Genomic DNA, 15140 nt, shown 5'->3' on the forward strand with positions numbered 1-15140 from the left:
ATTACCAAACATCTGTCATGTGTACAATAAATATCAGTGTGAGGCTGTTGCTTGATTTCCCTCTTGAACTTAGCAATAAGGACAAGCACATGACAAGTCTATTTCCCAACAGTGTCTGTCTTCTGATCAGAATATGATTGTCATGTGCCTTCAGTGGTTGCTACGGTAATCACTCAACCAATGCTGTGTGAACAAAAGAAAGGATAAAAGAAAACCCTGTAGGCATGTAGAATGGTAAAAGAAGTTGTCATGGGAAAAAACTATAGAAAAACTGGAAGTGGGACCACCAACCCAAAATAGAAATTCAACAGAAAGCAAATAGGTAGGAAGCAGCCTATACATTGAACTTACATTTCTTCAAAAACTCTCTCTATTCTCCATGTTTTGAACAGCAGTTATCTGGATATGAAAATACTCACAGTGTTGCCTAATAGAATGGAAAAGATAGAGAAATTCATTTCAAGAGAGTGGAAATTGTATACATAAAACCATAATCCCTCTTTAATATGTACCTTTAGTTTTTAAATCTCGCCATTATCAAAATATTTATTCAGAGAGAAAATAATTTTCTTGGTATGCTTCGCTTGGCATCTCTGTTACCTTATCTAAAAAGGGAAGTGGGCACCCACATTGCAGGCTTTTATGAGGAATAACTAATGAAAATGTAGCCTGGCTACAAGACCTCATGGGGAATTTGAAGCATAGTCTGACCATCTGGATGGCCAGTTTCAGCCCTTTGGTTTCAGAGAACTCACGTTTCCCTGCTTGATCTCACCACCCATGTCAGTTCAGTAGATACTGATTGATCAGCAAGACGTGTGGGCCTGGACAGCGCTACAGTGAAATGTGCTAAGCAGCCTTATAGCTTCACACGAACAAGGGCCTTTCCAGATCACAGACCAAAGGCTATTCTACAGTTACCAGCAACCCGGCTTAACCTAGTAAGGGGGACGCCAGTACTGTAGGTGAACATGCTGCCTTTTTGTTTATACTAGGCTGGCTTGAACAAACTATGAACATTTATGTGTATTTATTTTCTATACAGTTTCAGGTTAGACAGGCTTGGGCTCCTTTCATCTGCAGAAGAAGCTGAACTTGACATTTCATACATTTATACATTGCTCCATTTATTTAAAGCAAATAAAAATTAGGATATCCTTTCCATAAATTACAAAACCCTAAGATCTCATGTCACTCAGTCTCATCACAGACTTGCATTCAAATAAAACTAGTCCCATCATCACTCATTCATTCAATATATATTTCTTGGGTGCCTGCTATGTGATAATCCCTATTCTAGGTGATAGGGGTATAGCAGGGAACAAATAAAATTCCTTTCCCTTATAAAGTTTACATTATAGCGGAAGGAGAGAGTAAAAAAGTAACTAACAATTATATATTGTGTGTCAGAGGGCAGTAAGTGCTATGATAAAGCTGGAAAGGGAATAGGAAGTGCTGGGTTGGGATGAGGTTGCAATTGAAATAGGACAGGAAAGTTCTCACTGATAACATGAGAATCTAACATAATTGAGAATATCATTTATATCTCAGCCTCTAAAGGAATATCAAAGAAGGATCTAGGGGGCCAGCCCAGTGGCCTAGTGGTTAAGTTCAGCATGCTCCACTTCGGTGGCCCAGGTTTGGTTCCCAGCCATGGACCTACACCACTTGTCGGCAGCCATGCCGTGGCGGGGACCCACATACAAAATAGAGGAAGATTGGTGACAGATGTCAGCTCAGGGTGAATCTTCCTCAGCAAAAAAAAAAAAAAAGAAGAAGAAAAAGGATCTAAATAAAAAAGCACAACTGATTTTATTAATGTTCTATTTCTTCATTTCTCTCTCTCTCTCTCTCTCTCTCTCTCTCACACACACACACACACACTTTAGCATCTTTTAAGAGCTCTTCTCAACTTCCATAATCTTTCTTTCCTAGTCCAGCCCAAGAGTGAGCTCTAGCCTCCCTCCCTCTTCTTGTCCAGCTTGGTTGACAATTCCAGCTATCTTAAAAAACCCTCAATTCAACTTAATTAAATTCAGTAATTATTTATTGAGCATCTACCATGTGCCAGGAATATGTAGGTTCTGGGAATACAAGAATGAACAACTGGTCTCAAGTGCAGAGGAGACAGACAATAAAATGCAGAATTATAAGGGTGATATTGGTGTATATATAAGGGGTTCCCAACCCAGACTGGGGAGGCTGAGGGCAGGTCTCAGATAAGGCTTCCGGGAAGAAGTTATATCCAAGCTGATGTGTTGAGTTAACTAAGTTACACCGGGGACAAGGAAGAGAGATGAAAGTCTCAGGCAGAAGGCAAAGGCATGGAGGGGTAATCTCTCTTACAGAGATAAGCCCCCACATCAACGTTCATTTATCACAGATGCACTAGGCCAGTAAACTCCAAACCTCCCTACAGGACTCATTTTAACAGCAGTCCACTAATCACTTTCCCCTGGAGTCTTGTTTAGTATCTGTGGGTACAGGGTTAACAAGACCATTTCTCTTTCTACATAAGTATTTGACCTTCAGTTAACTTTCTCCCTCTGTCTCCTGGTTGACCTGATAAAAATGGTGTCAACTCTGTTGCCAGGACACATTGCTGATGATAAAAATGACTGCTGACTGGTAAATTGCATCTGGACTGGGTGAAACTATAAATGAACCACAAACACATGATGGGAGTTGCTATAAGAGGTATTGGCTCCTGTGGGACATGAAGCTTCTAAATCAGGGCTGTTTCTGTACCCACTGGATGGGAGGTTAATTCCTTCCATGTGTGATGGGCCAGAGAGTCAATCCTGGATGGCTCTCTGGACAGGAGCAAAGACTTCTCCCATGGCAGAGGAGCACCTGATGCCGCCCTGCTGGCACTCTGTGGTTCCTGGCCTACAGCATTCTGAGTAGACTGATGGCCTGCGGTCATCACATGAATCTAAATATTTAATTGAGTCTAAGAAGAAGGTGCCCTGGAGGCCCCTGCAGTATCCATGCACAAACTCTTCATCTAACTCTCAAAGTGCTATTTCTTATAAAGGCCAGTGTTTAGGAAGGCTGATGAAATAACCATATAATTTTTCCTCTATCTGTCCCTTCGTCACAGCACCCATGCTAAAACTCCCACTAGTTCTTAATTATGGATCATTTTTTACCTTGTACTAAGGCCCTTCCTCTCTGAAATCTGCCCTCCTTCTGTCAGCCCCCCACCCACACACTAGAGACCTTCAGTCACTCTGCTTTTCACACCACTTTCCCTCTGGTCCACGCTCAATTCAACCAGAGTTGGCTTTCTTCCTAGCCAGTTTTCCTACGGTCATTTTCTCACACCTTAATTTCTAACTCTCCCTCTGCTCTCTCATCAGCATCTACACTCTTTACTGTGCTCCTATCCATCTGGATCTCCTCTCACTCATTTTCATTCTAATCTATCTCAACACTGCCCCGTGTCCCTGGAGATGTTTTTCTGGACTGCCAAGAATATGTTGTGCTTCAGGAATCTTTCCTTAAGTGAAATTCACTTCTTTACTGAAGGCTTTTCATCATTGTGCAAATCTTTCTGGTCATGTCTACCCGACTCCCTCAAATAAGTGTAAATATTAGGAAAATAAACCTATAAATAAACAAGTTACAAAGCTGTCAAATGGCCAGTTTTGTCATAGGTTGGTTTTTAATAAATATCTTTTATTACTTGCTATTATCTTAAAATAGTTTTCCACAAGCACCCACTAAACTACAGAAAAAGAAAAACTAGATCCAAGGGCTCTCAATAGTAAACCCACAGTGGTGTTGGGACACAATTTAGTCCTTTCCACTGTGGTCAGAAAAAGAGAGCTCATAAGGCTTTCACAGCTCCCCGAAAGATGCAAGACTATGAATCCAAGATCTCGAAATATCTAGAGAGAGCACTGTACACACACTGGAGAATTCACTGAGAAGTCTGGACTGGGAAGAGAATTTTGATTCCCTAAGAAGAATAGGACTGGGCAGCTGGGAACCAGTAGTTCTCTTTCTAAGAAGAAAATTATTCTGCTTTTTGAGTAAGACAAAAAAACCCGTAGGTGAAACTCTTTAGGTACAATTAAGAATCAATTAAAATTAAAAATGTATATCAGATATCCTATATAGTATTTTTTATTGATTTTTCTAAATTGTATTAATTGATAAGTTTAGCAGTTTTAGCTAGTGAAGATAAGTTTTTAAGCTCTACATAAAATAAAACACTAGAAAGCCTTTTTATGTAGGACCCATTCCCGCAGGCCTGAAAGTTGGATCTTGGCCATCATGACTCTCCATCACCCCCTGCTGGTGCTACAGATAATTGCAAGTGCAACTACTGAAAGGAAACGTCTAACCACTGAAGCATTGAGGCTGCCATGAGTTTCACAGCTTTGGAGCAGTACATATTGTTGTTTTGTTTTGTCTGCTCTGTTTGACAACATTTTGACAAAGTTGAAAAAGTCGAAAAGTGGAAGAGCGAGGAAGACTAACAAAGGAGAGTAGAGACAGACTGTTCAAAGGAAAGATTCTCTAGTTCCAAGTTCTTTCCATCTATATATAAACTGAAGGATTCACTAGTCTTTGTGCTTTCATCTTCTTGACTTGAATTAAAATATATCATGCTAAGAATCTGTTTACTTGGCCAGAGACAAGACTTCATTAATCACCAAAGAGCAATAAAATATTGCTGAGTTCAATGAGGTCCAAACATACTTTCTTCATTGCGGAACTTAGCAACAGTCTAGACTATGTAACTACTTATCATCAGAAACCAATCAAAGAAACTCCTGGAAAGAATGAATCCTTCCTATGGCTTCAGTCCCACCTCAGCTCTCAACACCCTCACTCTCTCCTCTCCAATCATTAGTTTTATTTCAGTTCCCTATATGCTCCAAGATTTCTCCCATGTCCAAGTCTTTGAATAAGCTGTTTTCTCTGCCTAGAATGTTTTCTTATTCCTCACTTGACTTACTCCTCTATCAGATCTCACATCAGTCTCATTTTCTTCAGGGAGGCCCTCCCAGATCCCTCTCACAGACTAGTTTAGGAGCCCCCACATCCCTGTGCAGCCCCCCACAGAGCACTACTACATTAGTAATTCATCATTTCATGTGTGTAGTCCCTCTATGCTTCCTGGCAGGAGGGGCCATCTCTATTGTATCTGCCACCATATCCTAGGAACACAGTACAACTCTTGGCACAGAGTAACGCTCAATAAACATTTATTATATAAATAGACAAATCGATGAAACAGATGTACAACTAAGGCAGATTCTGATTTAATACCATATTAATATATGGCAATCCTCCATGGGCTGAGAGAATCAAGAGTCGGCTAGTGAGAAGCACAAAAGCAGCCAAATCTTCACACGTCCAAACGCAAGGAATCTCTTAAGTCCTTGACATCAAAAACCAAATGCCAATTCGGAAAGTTATGCCATTAAAGCAACCAAGAGATGAAGGTTAAAAAAAAAAAAGGCAAGAAATGATCAGCCTTAACTCAACTGAAGGAAAGCCCAAGAAGCTGCGCGCGAAGCATTTCCGTCTGTTCTCGGCTCATTTCCAAAACGCCGTGTGGGAGGCTTGGCATGTTGAAATGGAGATGAGAGATTGAAAATAGAAAATGTGCATAAGTCCTACATCTAAGATAAAGGCAAGTGAATCAAGCCTTCGAAAAAGCAGTTTTCAGACGGACTTGAAGAGGGTGTTCAAAAGTGACCCTGAAACGGGGACACGATAAAGGCTGAAATCATAGTTGCAGCTGACGGTCTTGAGCAGTCACCAGACGCCTTGCAATGTGATAAGCGTTTTGCAAGCAGTACCTCATTTAGTTCTCGGGACCAGCTTATAAGGTGGGCACCATTATATTCTTATTTTATAAATGAGGTAACCAAGGTTTTAAATGTTTAAGTAACTTTCCCAAGGTCATATAGTTAATTAGTGTGAAACTTGCATTCAAAATCAAATTCTTGGAACTCAAATTCTTAAACTTACTATACTACAAATTACCCAAATCAAAAAACCCTGCACTCCATTTCAGCTAAATCCACATCAACATCTGTCCCTCTAGTGACATTTCCAACCCCCTACACCGCTCTCCCAAGCATTGCAGTGAAAATATCAGAAGGCTTATGTTGAAGTCCTTCTCTCCAGAGCAGCCAAAGAGTCCCGCAAAGAAACACAGAGTAGGGCTCCACTAAAGAGGGGAACCAGGCTTAGCATTTTGCAGTCTCCTATTGAGGCTCAGAATGATAATGATAGTGAAGCTCCATTAATGCATATGTTTTAATTCTGCATATTGTCACTGTGCGTGCGTGTGTTTCTGCGTGTGTATGTTTTCATCTATGTGAGCCTGAAAGCTCAGGATACTGTCTAGAAGCATTTACACTAAGTCATCTAGCCCACTTTCTGCTTGAAAAGAGAATTCTCTTATTGCAGCTATAACAGGAAGCTCTCTTCTCACCCATCACAGAGGCTGGCATGGCCTCCTGATACTGTCCCAGCAGACACTGCCTTGCTTATTTCTGCTGGAGCTTACTGCATTTCAACCTTTTATTTTCTTCAATGTACTAATACATCTTTGATAATAGGCATTGAGACCATATTCAACTTGACCACAATAAAACAATATTTCCTAACAGCTCCCAGAACACTCTAGGGCACCACGGTCCTTTGACCACAACATTTAATTCCCACTGGGCCCAGGGATGTTCTGCCTTCAAATGGGTGCTGTGTACCAATGATAGACAATGTTCTGCCTTCAAATGGGTGGCGTGTACCAATGGCGCTAACTAGTCCATGAAGTTTTGTGTCAATTCACCTGTAGGTGAAACTCTGAGATAATCTTTAACTCATCTGTTCCCCTTATTTCCCAAATCACCAGGTTCTGTTTTCCCCCACGTTAATGTTTTTCAAATACACAATTAACATATGAGTATGCTCAGTATAAAAGAGTAGAACCATGAAGTACTGTATCAAATAAAAAGTGAAAGACTCACCCTTGACTTTTCCTCTAATTGCAAAGTTAATCACTAAAAATCATTTGTGTGTATCCTTCCAAATATTTCCCAATGTGTTTACACCCTAAGCACACGATACTGTTCTGTGACTTGCGTTTTCCTGCCTTCATTCCCAGTATATTTCACATCTCTTCATGTCAGCATATTTGGGTCTGCCTAATTCCTTTTAATGGTTCCGTGGTATTCCATGGTGTGACCATATCCTAATTAATTTAGGATACGGCTAATTTAATACAACACTAAAAAGTAATAAAAAAAGTAACGTAACACTGCATTATGGATGGACGTTTAGAGCATTTCTACTTTTAAACTATTACAAACAATGCTGCAATGAACATCCAGCATATGTATCATTATGCCCATTAAGAATTTCTATAGAATAGTTTTAGAATTAAGATTCCTGCTTATTGTCAATTTGGATAAATATTACCAAATTCCCATCCACAAATGTGCCATTATTGTTTAATTCTCCAGCTTTACAGCATTTTTTTGTATCTGGTAGGCTAAGATAGTCCCCACATCCCTCATGGATTATTCTTATTTTTCAAAATTACCTTAGTGCAGTTCTCATTCAGGCCAACTTTACAACTGGCTTTCCAAGTTCCATTAGTTTTTTGTGAGACAAGAGAAGAATGAAGAAATGAAGAGTTTAGTTCCTCAGGTTTCCGCCAGTCCCACGTTCCACCCTGTGGGAGAAGCAGCTGAGGCCCGGGAAACACAAGCCTCTGTGCCCTGCAGAGCCGAGGTCTGGAAGGCACACCTTGTCATCCCCACTGGTGGGGGGAGGTTGGTGGGGGGAGCCTGACGAAGGTCTCTCTGGATTGCACCTGGCCTGTCATCTTTCTACTTCAGGTGGCAGTGGCCTCAAGGGTCTCAGGTTGCAAGATAATCAGGAAGACTCTCAGGGCTCATCTGGGAGACAGAGTGGGGCCCTGGAGGGCCAGACCCAGCAGCCACGCTGCACAGGGAGGGAAAGAGGCTTTGGGACCAGAGAGCCTGGGCTGTGGCCAGGCCTGCCCTGGTGTCTGTGTGAGCCCAAGGGGGTCACGTGACTGCTCTGAGCTGCAGGCTCCTCATTGGTAGGTAATACAGCGATAACTGCCCCGTGCTGTAAGGACTATAGATGGTATCTGTGAAATGCCTAGTACAGTGCCTGAAACAGGTAAGTGTACAGTAGGTTAAAAAAAGAGAGAACAGGGGGTGTTTTCACTCATCTTCTATCAAGCCCCTTGTGATTTCACCTCTCTCTCCACTCCTCACCCCTACTCCACCATGAGAGCAAAGTTTGACCTGCTATCAGTCACCATGTGGTGTGAATGTGCTGCAGGCACAGATTTGGATCCAGCAGATTTGTCCCAGGAATTACTGGAGACCAGGGAACCTGAGTTCTCATCTACTTCTCCCAGCCTAAACCCCTGACTGTCTGAAATTGTTCTCCTATGAGGCTGTTTTCTTCATCTTCCTCCACTATTATTAATTCATTCAACAAATATTTAGAGGGCACTTGCTCCCTGCCATGTACCATGCTAAGCATGGAGGATACAGTGGAGGCCCAACAGACAATCCCTGTGCTCAGGCAGCTCACGCGTTCTCTCCTCCATTCTTTTTCACAAGCACTTTTCTGTGGCCATGATCCAGGATCTATTTTCAACACATTTCCCTCTGCTCTCCACCACCACCCACAGCAGCTCCCTCCACCTCCCCTGCACACCCACCCTTCTTGAAGTAGAACTGTACAATGGCTCTGCTAGCCTGCATCAAGGACAGAACCCTAAGAATCTCGTTCTTTAAATCATACCAGCATCAACAATATAGTACTGAGAAACCCTGCTGCCTGAAATCGTATGAGGACCTGCAAGGCCAAAATAAACCAGCTTTAACCTAAGACAGATCATATGCTAAGTGTGTTCAAGCAACTCTGCTTTGGTCTATGAGTCAATCAGCATCCTTGTCACCACTTCCTTTAGAGTTAATTGGAGTTGCCTGTGTTTTCCTAATAACATACATAAGCTCTGCTCCAGCGCAACTTGGGGAGAGTGTGTTCCTAAATGCCTAGGAAGCTTAGCAAATTAAGGTTTGTTTTTCAGAATTGGGGTCTGTTATCTCATCAATAATGCTTTATTCCAGCATTTCCATGGCCTAGAGTCCCTCCAGCACTGGGGCTAGTCCTTAAGGGTTGGTTAGCCAGGAACATATAATAACGAGATATGCCACTGGATTTTTCAGGTGAGGTAAGATGGACCCAGAAAAAGGAATGCAGAAAGGTTAGTGAAGAGTCTCGACTCTCTAAATGTAGTTCTGTTTATAGATATGCTATAATTACATGATATGTCTCTGTTTCCAGTTAATGCACCCAACAACACTCTGTCAAGCCCCCATCTCCTGCTGGATAGGAGGCTCCTGAAATGATACCCCAGACTGATTCATAATTTTTTAGTCATATACAATCATGAGAATAGATTTATTTTAGTTCTTTAAGACTCCATCCAGTTCATTTTACAATGTCAGTCTTGTCCTTGAGACAAAGCTCTGCGAGTTGAGAGTGGAGGGGAGAGGAGGAATGTGTGTTTCCATCCCTCAACTGGACCCAAGGTCATGGCTTTGTGGGAGATCAAGATTTGGCCACTCTGAAATATATCTCTTTACCTTGATTGTTTTCTCTGAGGGACATTTGATCTCCCCCACTAACTGCCTAAAGAATTTGACATGGTGGCTCCTTCCTGGAACAGATCTTCTATCATGATGGCTGTAAAGATAATGTAGGATAGAGGTTACAATAGCAAAGGCACCAAACCTCTTTTCTCAAAAACTCTGTCTCTCCCTGACCACATTATCTATAGATGACCCTGAAAAGAATTGTCTTTCTGCCCTCTGAAGTCCCAGGCCACTACCCACCTCCAACACGCTCCTCGCCTTTAGCTGCAATACTTAAGCAAGCGGCTTAGACAGAGGGACAAGTTGCTCATTTCTGAGTTTCTCCCATGTATACATGTTATTAAACTTGGTATTATTTTCTCCTGCTAACCTGTCTTGTTAATTATTTGGCCAGCCAGAAGAACCTTAAGGAAAAGGGCAGAAGGGGATTCCCCCTCTTCCCCCAACAGCTTCATGCTCTTTCCTACCTCTATGGTCAAGAAAAACCTGACACCTGAAAAGCTGAATTCAAGATCTTTATCCTTCACCAGGCATAAGTGCTTCTGGAGCATGTATGTGTTGTTGAAGGCAAGGGGAAAGAAATAGAGAGAGATTTTACATGCATTTCATTTTGTATATATCAACTTTATTGTGCACATGGTTTCAGGAAAAACTCATGATTAACTGTTTGTAGATGCTGGAGAACTAACATTTCTGGATAAAGGTAATGCCACTGCAATCATTTATGATGGCACTGTACCATTGATGGGTATTTACCAAGTGCCTGTTAGCCATATCCCTGACACATCAGATCAATGCTTGCATAAAGTCTATTTGACCCAACAGTGCAACTGTGTCCATGTATGCTGAGTATTCAATTACATCATTGTCTGCTTATGACATTAAAATCATAAAGCAAACAATGAGTCCAACCCCATATATAATTTAAATAAGATCGAATTTATTTAGTAGGACTAGAGGTACTAAAAATAACACGGCATTTGTAACTGCGGAATCTGCACGCATGCTGCTCAGACTGTTCACTTCAAAGTAAAGAAACAGTAATAAGAAGTGCTATTAGTACCAATCAAAACGAAACTAGCAGTTTCAGAAGAGTTCACCCATGCGAAGTATTTTTAAAATAAAAGAAAATAAAGAAAGAACAGCTAAGAAAATGTGCCCTGTGCTTAACAAATAATCCAAAAAGCCCTGCTCAAGAGACATTTAATCATGTCTTTCTTATTCCTATGGCATTATTCAATTCTGAGCTAAAAGTACACCTTGAATGATTCATTGACAACCATGAAGAACATGAATCTGGATTTACACAGAGATGAGTAAGACACATAGAACATGAACAGATATAGAAACACATATGCACACACCAGGATGTTGGGAACGGGGCCTGGGGGAGGCTGGAAGACAAGCAAGACAGTGAGCACCAGCTTGATTTATCCTGAAGAACCACGGAGAGAGGGGGGCTGTGAAGTGAAACCCCCCATCAGGGGGCTACACCTAGCCTCGGGTCTTGGTTCCCTCCACCAGCAAGTTGGATCAGGATAGAGCTGGCTAAACATGGCAGGCTGCTGAATGCTTTCTGGCTCTAAGGCTTCTGTTGCCATAGGAATTATCACCCTCTATTTTCTGAAAGGTGGTTAATAATTAGATTTGGGAGAAAGCAAATTCAATTTCAAACTTGAATTCAGCTCACTCTTGTCTCTGATACTGCCCTGTTGGGTGTTATTACCAAAAATTCAGAATATCTTGGGGACTAATATCCAGGAGAAAACGCTAGGTCTAGATTCCAAGAATCTATCCAGACCCCTTCGTAAGGGTCTATGAGGTATGACTACAAAATCATGATGCACATGTTTGAGCATGAGTGTGTGGTTCATCAAACAAACTGGAACTTGCCTAGAGAAATTCATGCCATGTCCTGTAAAGTAAAAAGGGTAGATGTGCTTAGTCCCACAATGCTATCATTATTTGAACTTTTCTAGAACTCCTCTTTTGATAGTATCTTCAGAACCAGTTTAAAAGCTCCACTGAGAAATCTATATCCTAACTTTATAGATATATCTTGTACAGTAAATACATAATTTTCTGTCAATGTCAAAGGCCACTGTGATTGCAGAGTGAGAAAGAATGAACTACTCTTGTTTAAACTAGTAGCAGAAGCAACAAACTGTCCTTAAAAATTATGTCTATCTCATAGTGCCCCACGCCAGACCAAACTGTGGCCCCAAACCATTGCCTAGCCTCTGTGCCCATAGGCTGCAGGCACTGAAGTGGGTTGCACAGTGGGGAAAAAAAAAAAGTAAAATATTTATATCTCAGGGCCAGCCCTATGGCTTAGCAGTTAAGTGCACGTGCTCCCCTACTGGCGGCCTGGGTTTGGATCCCGGGCGCGCACTGACGCACCGCTTCTCCAACCATGCTGAGGCCGCATCCCACATACAGCAACTAGAAGGATGTGCAACGTACAACTATCTACTGGGGCTTTGGGGAGAAAAGGGGAAAAAAGGAGGGGGATTGGCAATAGATGTTAGCTTAGGGCCAGTCTTCCTCAGCAAAAAGAGGAGGATTGGCATGGATGTTAGCTCAGGGCTGATCTTCCTCAAAAAAAAAAAATTTATATCTACACACATCCATTAGGATGGCTATTATCAAAAAAAAACCAGAAGATAAGTGCTGGAAAAATGTGGAGAAATTGGAACCTTCATACACTGTTGGTGGAAATGTAAGATGGTGCAGCTGCTATGGAAGACAGTAGGGCAGTTCCTCAAAAAATTAAACATATAACTACTATTATGATCCAGGAATTCCACTTCTAGGTACATACACAAAAATTTGAAAGCAGGGGCTTAAACAGATATTTGTACACCAAAGTTCACAGCAGCATTATTCACAATAGCTAAAACATGGAAATAACCCAAGTGTCCATTGACAGATGAATAGATAGACAAATGTGGTCTGTACATACAATGGAATATTACTCAGCCTTAAAAAGGAATCGAATTCTGATGCATGCTACAATATGCATGAACCTTGAAGACATCATGTTAAATGAAATAAGCTAGACACAAAAAGGACAACTATTGTATGATTCCACTTATATTAGGTACCTGGAATAGTCAAATTTATAGAGACAAAAGTAGAATGGTGGTTGCCAGAGACTTGGGGGGAAGACAGAATGGGGAGTTATTGTTTAACAGAGCTTCAGACTGGGAAGATGAGAAAGTTCTGGATATAGATAGTGGTGATGGTTGCACAACAATGTAAATGTACTAAATACCACTGAATTATACACATAAAAATGGATAAAATGGTAAATTTTATGTTATGTATATTTTACATCAATAAAAAAATTACATCTGTAAATGCAAAGTCAGAGGCACCCTATGTGTCTTCAAACCTGCCCGTTCTTAGTTGATTGCTCAGCCACACAGCTTGTACACAAACAAGTTCTCCAGGACCAACCCAAACATTTGAAGTTAAGTTAGTTTTCTTTTCACTCTTGACCAGATCCTGGTTTGAATTAAGAGAAAAGCAACTTCAGTAATGAGACTCACTCCTAAATAGGGTTGCCAGATTTGGCAAATAAAAACACAGGCTAGAGAGTTAAATTTAAATTTCAGATAAACACCAAAAAAATTTTTTAGTATAAGTATGTCCTAAGTGTTGCATGGGACATACTTACACTAAAAATTTTTTCTTATCTCCTGAAGTTCAAATTTAACTGAGCATCTTGTATTTTATCTGACAAGCATAGTCCTAAATGAAATTGCTTGTAGTCGGGGATATCGTCTTTTGCTTTTAAAGGCTGGTTCAATTTAAGGGCCTCCACTGCCTGAGTCTGCTGCACTGGGGCGTGAACCAAGCTGTTATCAACCCCTCTGGTGCAGAGAGCAGAAAATTAAGCACAGAACTGGTCACAGTCATTTTCCCCCATTATGCAATAGTCAACATATCTCCTAAATCCGACACGTCAGCCCTTGTCCTCGGCCTGGGGGTTAAGTACTATTCCATTCTACCCATTAGCTTAGCTCTCCACAGGGTCTGGAGCTTAGAGGAGCCTGGTGGATTGTATCAGTCCACCCTAATTGGTCATTAGATTTAGAAAAATCACATTGAAAAGGTTTACCGCGTCATTTCTAGCTCTCCTTATCTAAATATGTCTGTGAAGATTTCCAGTAAGAGGAAGACCATTTTAAAACTATCGCTACATCCCCTGGGTTATTAAACACGTACAATTCTCAAGTAAACTTCATGAAAAGGACAACCTATTCTCCATTTTATACCTAAAGAAACAGAACAGGCACTGACTTTCTCAGTCAATGGTCCAGTCAATTGTCCAATTGTCCACCCATGACTTTCCTCTCTCCACCTGCCTTTCCATCCCCAAATATGCTGCTTTTCTTAAAATCTGGTGCTGTGATCAGGCATGTGTGTATTTCTCTTCTTAACCCCATTTGCTTGTTCTCTTTGGCCTGACCATTCTTATTGTTGCAGCCACAAGAAGGAAATATTCAAAAGCATAAGAATAAAACTAACATGGAAGTGGTCATTAAGGGTTGTTTGTCCTTCACTGTGTCACTCCTGGGTCTGCTACTAAAGGGGGTCAAGGCTAAGGGAATACATATAACCCTTTCCAGAGAGCCTACTGTGGTCTCAGTTCCAAGAACAGAAATATGCAACTCGATTCAATAAGTACCCATAGGGTTCCTGTTTATCAAAGTCACTGCCAACGGATGCCAAGGAGCCAAATCATTAAGACATTGTCACCGCCCACAGGGCACTTAGAAGCTCATAGAACCTGAAAGGGAACAAATTATTTTATAACTGGTTCCTTAAGATATCTTAATTCAGTGAGGCACTAACACGAAATGGTTTTATTTTTCTCCAATTCCTGCTTTCACCAGTACTTCCACTTTCCCTTAATAAAATTTTGGACACATTTCATATTTTTTGGTCCCTTGAAACTATTAAAAGTTCAATTCTGTTGAAAACTCCAATCCCACATCTGATTCAAAACCTTCTCCATGTCGCGGTTCAGGGGACTTGGTAAGGAAGACAGTGTGATCCTTTGCTCCCCCTCTCACCGAGCTCCCTGGAAGGGGAGTTGGGGAAGTCTTCTTGTTCTGGGGCACATCCTTTCCCCACCCCCACCTTTTCCTTCAGGGCTAGTCCCTTCAGAGTCGGGGGCTGGAAGATATCAGGAGGAAAGATCTCCTTACCTGATGGCCCAGTGGTGGAAACAAGTGCCCACATTTTGCTCTGGTTTAGTGGTATTCACAAAAATGGTGTGTGTGGCATTGTTCAGCTTCATCCCAGCCCTTTCTCACAACAGTGCAGTTGGAGCATCACCTCACTTGGTCCAGTGGACATCCTACATTCTGACTCTCTAACCTCAGTGCTCCTTCATGTGGAGTTATAGAATCACTCTGAAGGGACGCTGAGCAGTGAGGAGCATTCCTCACCCTTTATTCC

General features: G+C 41.5%; 1 non-coding gene across 1 annotated transcript; it reads left to right on the top strand.

Moving 5' to 3' along the window:
- The first annotated feature begins 11821 nt into the window (after window positions 1–11821).
- LOC131419341 (small nucleolar RNA SNORA42/SNORA80 family) lies at window positions 11822–11953 on the top strand. Its single transcript, XR_009223195.1, has one exon. It is a non-coding gene; the product is annotated as a small nucleolar RNA SNORA42/SNORA80 family (small nucleolar RNA).
- The last annotated feature ends 3187 nt before the right edge of the window (window positions 11954–15140 follow it).

The sequence above is a fragment of the Diceros bicornis genome, chromosome 20 (assembly GCF_020826845.1).
Source record: "Diceros bicornis minor isolate mBicDic1 chromosome 20, mDicBic1.mat.cur, whole genome shotgun sequence".
In the NCBI taxonomy this organism is placed as follows: domain Eukaryota; kingdom Metazoa; phylum Chordata; class Mammalia; order Perissodactyla; family Rhinocerotidae; genus Diceros; species Diceros bicornis.